The sequence below is a fragment of the Triticum aestivum genome, chromosome 2A (assembly GCF_018294505.1).
Source record: "Triticum aestivum cultivar Chinese Spring chromosome 2A, IWGSC CS RefSeq v2.1, whole genome shotgun sequence".
In the NCBI taxonomy this organism is placed as follows: Eukaryota; Viridiplantae; Streptophyta; class Magnoliopsida; order Poales; family Poaceae; genus Triticum; species Triticum aestivum.
Genome location: NC_057797.1, coordinates 57,126,269 through 57,133,505, shown reverse-complemented (window position 1 = coordinate 57,133,505; position 7,237 = coordinate 57,126,269). Strand labels below are relative to the sequence as shown.

The window sequence follows — 7,237 nt, the reverse complement described above, 5'->3', positions numbered from 1 at the left end:
CCTGTTGGACCAATCACAATCTTTTGATAGAACTCAGGTTTTGAGCGCGAAAGAAAATGACCCGTTCAACCTGCCTAATTTCATGACTTGTATATTGTCATTTCCTCCCATATTTTTGTTCAGGAATCTGTTGATACTACTCATTAATGAGATGATAACACATGATAGGTGGGGATACAGAACCAGCAGCTGTTAATTTTGAAAAATTAATTATTCTGAAAAACAAAACTGAAAAATTAATTATCCTCCAATTTTACAGATACTTCAATATATGTATTAAAGATCATGTATTTCCTCCCACATATCCCACATCATAACTCTGGAGGCCTCTATTAAATTTGAGTCATTGGTTTCCTTCCATTTCAGCACATACTGTAATATATGATTCATGCAGGAGATAGAAAAACAATCGTACTACATTGATTTTTCCTCATTGTTCCCAATCGTATATTGTCCATCCCACATAATCTTATCATATCTTCTAGATTTAGCAGAAATTAAACTCATTAATGTTACCAAATGCTCTGGATTTATCAACTGATTAATACTCCCTCATTCCTAAATATTTGTCTTTCTAGAGGTCTCAAATGGTGACTACATACGGAGCAAAATGAGCGAATCTACACTCTAGAATATGTCCATATACATCCGTATGTGGTGACCATTTGAAATCTCTAGAAAGACAAATATTTAGGAACGGAGGGAGTATATGCCAAAAATAAGACAAGACCCATTAATTGTTCGTGCTATATAAAGATTGTCCGGTGATTGATCCAATTCCGGCATTGCCATCATCTTCATCGCCGGTAGCTGTGTGGCTTGAGCTTCGAGGAATGGTGTCGTTCACAAATCTCTCAGTACCACTTCTCTTGCTCGCGATCCTCTTTCCTACGCTCGCACTATGCTATATCAATCCTTTTCGGAAAAAAAACTATGCTATATCAATCCAGTTGCCACAAGCGTACACCAAAATACCACAAAACCCACTGCTTATCGTGCTTACATCGTGCTCGTCAAGCCACCGCACTCGAATGCCAACGAAGATGCCCATCGCCAGTGGCACAAATCTTTCTTGCCAAGTTCGTTGACCGGTGAGTCCAACGAGTCGCGCCTTCTCCATTCCTACACCGAGGTGTTCAGTGGCTTCGCCGCGAGGCTCACCAACGCCGAGCTCGACGCTATGGCCAAGAAGCCAGGGTTCGTGCGTGCATTCCCCGATCAGACGCTGCAGCTAATGATCACCCACACGCCGGAGTTTCTTGGGCTAAGGAATGGCACCGGGTTCTGGAACCAGGCTGGCTATGGTAAGGGAGTCATCATTGGACTGCTCGACAGCGGCATCTATGCGGCACACCCTTCCTTCAATGACCATGGAGTTCCGCCACCCCCAGCAAGGTGGAAGGGCTCGTGCGAGGCGGCTCGGTGCAACAACAAGATCATCGGTGCCAAGTCACTCATTGCGGGTGATGACTCTGGTGATGGAGATGGGCATGGTACGCACACCTCATCCATAGCTGCTGGGAATTTCGTAGCCGGTGCGTCATACCATGGCGTGGGCACGGGCACCGCGGCCGGAATTGCTCCGGGTGCTCACATCGCCATGTACAAGGTATGTGTTGCTCGTCGCTGCAAGCAATCTGCCGTACTGGCCGGCCTAGAAGAGGCCATCAAGGATGGGGTGGACGTGCTTTCGCTCTCTCTTGGCAGGGAAACCATCGCCAGCTTCGATCACGACCCCATCGCTATCGGCACGTTTAGTGCCATTTCCAAGGGCATCCTCGTGGTGTGCGCCGCCGGCAACAGCGGTCCACATCGCTATCGGTGCTTCATCGGCAACGATGCGCAGTGGTTGCTCACGGTCGCCGCCGGCTCCATGGGCCGAAGCTTCGGCGTCAGCATCCATCTCGCCAACGGCAAGAGCATCCACGGAGAAGCACTTACCCAGAAAGCGAGTACAAGCTCAAAGTTGCACCCTCTCCTCTACTCCGAGGAACGGCGGTACTGCAATTACGATGGTGATAGTAGCATCGCTGGTAAGATCCTGCTTTGCGAGGACAATTTCTCGAAGGTTCAACAGTCCAAAATCCGCAACATAATGAGCTCTGGCGTGGTAAGCGTGGTGTGTTGTTCAACAACCGAATCTGCGGCTACTCCACCTTTCTTCAGGCTTCCAACTCCAGTATTGTACAGGTGAACACGGCCGACGGCAACGCCCTCATAGCTTACGCCGCGTCGACGGAGAGCAGCTCCGCGGCGTCTCTCGCATACAACGGCACACAGTATGGCGTCCGCCCAGCCCCCGTCGTGGCCTGGTTCTCTTCCCGGGGTCCAAGCAAACATGCGCCGGGCATCCTAAAACCGGACATACTGGCACCGGGCCTCAACATCCTCGCTGCTTGGCCGCCAAGCACGAGCTCTGGACAGGGCCCTTTCAACGTCATATCAGGCACATCCATGGCGACGCCACACGTAAGTGGTGTCGCGGCGCTCATCAAAGCCATCCATCCCGACTGGTCACCGGCCGCCATCAAGTTTGCCATCCTAACAACGTCGGACATTGTCAACAGTACCGGTGGCTCAATCTTGGACGAGCAATATAGAAAGGCCGACGTGTACGACAAAGGCGCCGGCCATGTGAACCCGGCGAGAGCCGCCGACCCTGGCTTGGTGTATGACCTCAACTCTGTTGACTACTCTGGCTACATCTGCTAGCTCCTTGGTGACAGTGGCCTAGTAACCATTGTGCGCAACTCGAGCTTGACCTGCGCAAAGCTGGCCAAGGTCCAGGAGGTGCAGCTTAACTACCCGACGATAACCGTGTCGTTGACATCGATGCAGTTCACTGTGAACCGGACTGTGACGAACGTCGGGCCAGCGGATTCGAAGTTCAAGGCCAAAGTGGACGTGCCGAGGTCTCTGACAGTGCATGTCGTCCCGGAGACGTTGTCGTTCTCCAAAACCGGAGAGAAGAAGACCTTCAGTGTGTCGGTGAACGGCCACGGCATGGGCAAAGAGAAGAAGGCCTTGGGCGTGTCTGTGAGCGGCCATGGCTTGGACAAAGAAGGAGTGCACGTGGAGGGAAGCTTGAGCTGGGTATCTGAGAAGCATGCACTACCGGAATAACCATATATGCTTACGGCCTTATCTATGCCGACAGCTTTTTGTCGGGACCGTCGGCATACCTCAAGCTACGCCGACAGCCTGGGAAAAGCCGTCGGCATACCTCCATCTATGCCTACGGCAGCCGTAGGCATAGTTAGGCCGTCGGCATATATCGATCTATGCCTACGGTAGCCGTAGGCATAGTTAGCCCGTCGGCATAAATGTGGCCCGGGTGACTCAGGGACAAATGGCGGGCTGACGCCGTCAAATCTATGCCGACGGCCCTGACGGCGGCCGTCGGCATAGATATTATCTGTATTTTTTTATTAGGAGCTGCCACGTGGCAGAGCTATGCCGACGGCAAAGTCGTAGGCATAGTTTTCCACCTATGCCTACGGCCTTGCCGTAGGCATAGCCCCGCCACGTGGCGCCTCTTGGCAGCCCCTGGCCAAGAACTATGCCTACGGCATGGCCGTAGGCATAGATATTATTTGTTTTTATTTTAAATTATTTTTATTTTTAAGTTAAAATTTGTTTAATTTAAATCTAACTTATCTAAACTTAAATATACACAAATTATACATCGATTTAGGGTAGAATTTTCCATAGATTATGAATATCCAGTTTGTTTTTGTTTTTGAGTATGTTAGAAATGTGGCCTCCTGTACTTTTGCATATATGTCCTTATGCTTTGTTAAAATCATAAGTAATTGATACTTGGATCGATTTTGACAAATTGTATATGGGTTTTATCAGAATCTTGAAAGGATTCTGTGCTATACTATGTTTCAAATTTGAACAAACTTAAATCGTGTTTGCTTCAGATTTACAGAAAACACCCTTTTGTTTTGACTTTTTTGTATATTTGTCATTTCTTGCCCAAACGAGACAAATTTTATATCTACATCCATCAGATTGTTTCAAGGATTGTCGTTCATGAGGAAACGGCCATGTCGGGTTGACACGAAAGGAATCTTATGGTGGGTTTGGCTCAGACCTTGTTCTCAAGTGTTCCTATGGGCCGACCTATCACAACCAGGTGAAAACGTCCATTGGTCAAAGCTCGTCCGGTGAAAGTCAAAGGCATAGATTTCCGGGTCAACTTGTCCAGGGTTAGGCCGACCGGGGGCCTTCGGGGGAGGGGTAGCAATGCCACCAGAGCATCGCGCCGAGTCCTCATACATGTCGAAAGGTGTGGTGCCATGTCTAAAGAGGCAATACGTGGCTCCGGTGTGAGGTTCGACCTCATGAACGACGATGAAATCGAAGTAATCCTTCTGCGGTTTTGGCGTTGCATGAATATTCCTGAACACTTGGAGCGTAATCAATTCATGAGATTTTTACACAGTGCAGACACATATGATATAATATGCATGGCAATTTCTTATATTTTTGTAAGATGTAGGAGTATGTGAAAAAAAATCCCCCACCACTGATTGTTTTCCACGTGTCTACAAGTGTGGTCGGGGGCCTTTGGGGGCTAGCTATGCCACCAAATCTTGCACCAGGTCCTCTTACATGTCTGGAAATGTGTTGTCAGGTGCAAACAAATGACATTCGGCTCCTGGAGTGTGACCCCCCTTCACGGAAGGCGCTGCCGCCGGCACTTGGAGGGAGGAAAAGGCCGCATCGGATCGACACGAGGGGGGGGGTCCGCTAGTCGGTTGGGCCCAAACCTTGTTCTGAAATGTTCCTATGGGCTGACCTGTCACAACCAGGTGGAAAAGTACGTTGGTCAAAGGCCGTCCGGTAAAAGTCAAAGGCCTAGATCTTCGGGTCAATCGGGCTAGGATTAGCCGGTCGGGGGCCTTGGGGGTAGCAATGGTACCAAAATCGCATTGTGTCTTAATATATGTATACAAGTGCGATGGAGGGTTGAAATAGCCAACGGATCAACGGGCGGCGCACTTCCTTCACAAAACTGGGCACACTCTCTCTATAGCTAGATACTACCTCGAAAATGGTGCAGTTTACAAGAGGCCTTCGGTTAGGCTTATGCGAAATGCGCTCAAACTTTTACCACAACCTACAAGGGCCACATGACGCCACCGTGCTAGGTATCGAGAATTTCCGGCATCGTATGATTTCCCGTGGATTTTAACGGCTAGATCCAGCATGTCGCTGAGGCACATTCACCCTTCGGTGGTGGGGCCTGCCCCTCCTTTGGTTGCACTAGGCCTACACATACCGCAAAGACATCATATATGATTTGACAAACCACTTCTGGACATCATTTCAGGTGGTCGCCATGCAGATCTGTAACTTCTTGCATTGAAACCCTACGGATGCAATAAATGTCTCAAATATTGCAGGCGGCCCCGGAAAATGCCATGTCCTTCCATGTGTCATGTGATGGCCCCATTTGAGATCATGAGAAGTTTCGAGGTCAACGGAGAAACGGGCAACACACTTCCTTCACAAATCGGACAAGTTCTCTCTCGATAGCCATATACTACCTCGGAGATCTTGTAGTTTACAAGCGGCCTACTGCCAGGCTTCTATGAAACGCGCTCAAACTTTTACCACACCCTACAAGGGCCATATGATGACACCGTGCCAGGTCCCGAGGATTTCCGGCATCATATGATTTCCCGTAGATTTTAACGGCCAGATCCAGCATGCCGCCAAGGTACATTCGCGCCCGGGTGGTGGGTCCTGCCCGTCCTTTGGTTGCACTAGGCCTACACGTACCGTGAATACATCATATATGGTTTTACAAACCACTCTTGGACATCATTTCAGGTGCTCGCACTTTACCAGCGGTCTCCGGTCAGGCTTCTCCGAAACGCGCTGAAACTTCACCACACCCTACCGTGGCGGGCTCGGCCCGGTCGGGAAGCATGGGAAGGAGCGAGCCATTTATACCGATTCCCTTCTCCAAAATTGTTAAGTGTTTACTCGGAATAAGAGGAGAAAATACAATTGCAATAGCTTAAATCTCATTAGTGGAGCAACCTTGAGCAACCTTGAGCTGCCAGGAGCAACCTTGAGCTGCCACGTGGCAGGACTATGCCGACGGCAAAGCCGTAGGCATAGTTTCGCCATGTGGCAGCTCCTGGTTGGTTGGACTTAGCGACGGCACCGTCAGCTGTCATCTCGTCCTTTTTTTGCCGACGGTGAAACTATGCCGACGGTTGTACGAAAGTCGTCGGCATAGCTGCCTGTGCCGACGGCTTTAGTATGCCGACGGTCTGACAAGAGTACGCTGACGCATTCTATGCCGACGGGGATATGCCGACGGCAGCCGTAGGCATAGGCCTATGCCGACGGCCTTGGGCCATAGGCATAGCTGCTGATTCCGGTAGTGATGTGGTGCGGAGCCCCATCGTCTTCGTCGTCACAGGCGGTGGTACTGCTCCAGCTCCAGTGCCATCATCATCATCATGAACGATGTCCGTGTCATGACATGGGTGGATGTTTTTCTTTGTCCATGTTCACTTCCCATGTTTTCCAGTATTATTACTGTTGCGTCAACATAAACACTATATAAATAAATAAACGTCTCATTATGCTTGACTGTACTAATATCAGTAACAAGAAATGTTTACAGAACTTGGTTGGATTTTATGAGTACTTGATTGCTGGATTTGATATCGAGTTCTCTCTTCATAAGTTGCCTGCAACTTTCAGTAGTAGTAGTAGTAGTAGTAGTCGAGGCAAACCCAGTATTACTTGGCAACAAGTACCACTGAATTGTTGATTTTATTGTGGACAAGGCTGTTGACTTGGTGTTCCGATGTAACCGACAGTAATATGAAGTTCATCTTCATAAACTGCAAAAGCTCTCCTCGGGCATTGATCTTCAGGCAATAGCGTGTGATCGTCGTAGCACTCCGTACGTGTTGCTGGCAACTGAGTGTTGCCCCTCCAGTCTCATGTCCATGATCATCTATTTATCCGTCGGAGATGTTTGGCAGAACATAATAAGAATTAAACCTGGTTAACTGTAGAAGCCAAGTCGATGTGTTTCTCATAGGTTCCATTGCTTCAGACCTCAGCACCAAGTAGCCCAAATGGATGCTGAAGTAGAGGGTATATTCCCTTGTTTGCAGATACTAGTAAGCTTGTAACCTTAGTCCAAACTTTTCTTATTCATCATACTCCCTCCGTTCCTAAATATTTGTCTTTTTAGAGA

The 7,237-nt window shown here is 48.9% G+C and overlaps 1 pseudogene; it reads left to right on the top strand.

The window, feature by feature from the left end:
* The first annotated feature begins 833 nt into the window (after positions 1-833).
* Positions 834-6,489, top strand: LOC123191494 (subtilisin-like protease 1; annotated as a pseudogene).
* Positions 6,490-7,237: the final 748 nt, after the last annotated feature.